The sequence below is a fragment of the Suricata suricatta genome, chromosome 15 (assembly GCF_006229205.1).
Source record: "Suricata suricatta isolate VVHF042 chromosome 15, meerkat_22Aug2017_6uvM2_HiC, whole genome shotgun sequence".
Lineage (NCBI taxonomy): Eukaryota > Metazoa > Chordata > Mammalia > Carnivora > Herpestidae > Suricata > Suricata suricatta.
Genome location: NC_043714.1, coordinates 22,727,054 through 22,727,780, shown reverse-complemented (window position 1 = coordinate 22,727,780; position 727 = coordinate 22,727,054). Strand labels below are relative to the sequence as shown.

Here is a 727-nt window from a genome sequence, read left to right as displayed (position 1 = left end):
GCACTAAAATTCTTTCCTCTTTTCCATTTCTCCTACCATCACTTTGAGTAGTCTTCGCCTTGTTGTTTCTTTCCATCTCATACTGCCACTTTCTAAAATTCATTTTTATGCTTAACATGGAAAGTCTTTCTTCACACTGTATATATATATAGTCCCTCAGCTATCTTTCCTTGCAAAGGATCTGTGAAGATAATAAGAAACTATTTTGATGCTCACTTTAAGAGCACATATACTAAAATTAGAATGATACAGAGAAGATCAGCATGGCCCCAGCACAAAATGACATGCAAATTAATGCAGTGTTCCATATTTTTGGAAGGGAAAAAAGAAAAATAAACTATTCTGATTATTTTTACTTCCTGAAACTTCTTTTTCATTACCTTTCTGATTGTAAATCTGGGCAATTGGAGAAAATATTGCCTCCCTTACAATGTTTCCCAACAAATTTAAATTCTATCTATGTGCATGTCTTATTATATGCTTTCTAGAGCCAAGATGTTGACCTGTTTGAAGTGCTCACTAATTATTCATTGAATGAATATTTCTACTGCCCGTGTGAAGTATTTTATACAATAACAAAATATTAGACCAGTCCCTCTAACTCTTACATATACCTTTACACTTAGGATTTGACAATATCTTAAGCAACTGAATTGTAACATTGAATTCTTTTTAGCTACACTATCCCTAGCAGCCATTGGATTCTGGATGAGACGGTTTCCTCCCT

The 727-nt window shown here is 33.7% G+C and overlaps 1 non-coding gene across 1 annotated transcript; it reads left to right on the top strand.

Moving 5' to 3' along the window:
• The first annotated feature begins 208 nt into the window (after positions 1-208).
• LOC115279535 lies at positions 209-314 on the top strand. The gene has a single exon (XR_003903496.1). It is a non-coding gene; the product is annotated as a U6 spliceosomal RNA (small nuclear RNA).
• Positions 315-727: the final 413 nt, after the last annotated feature.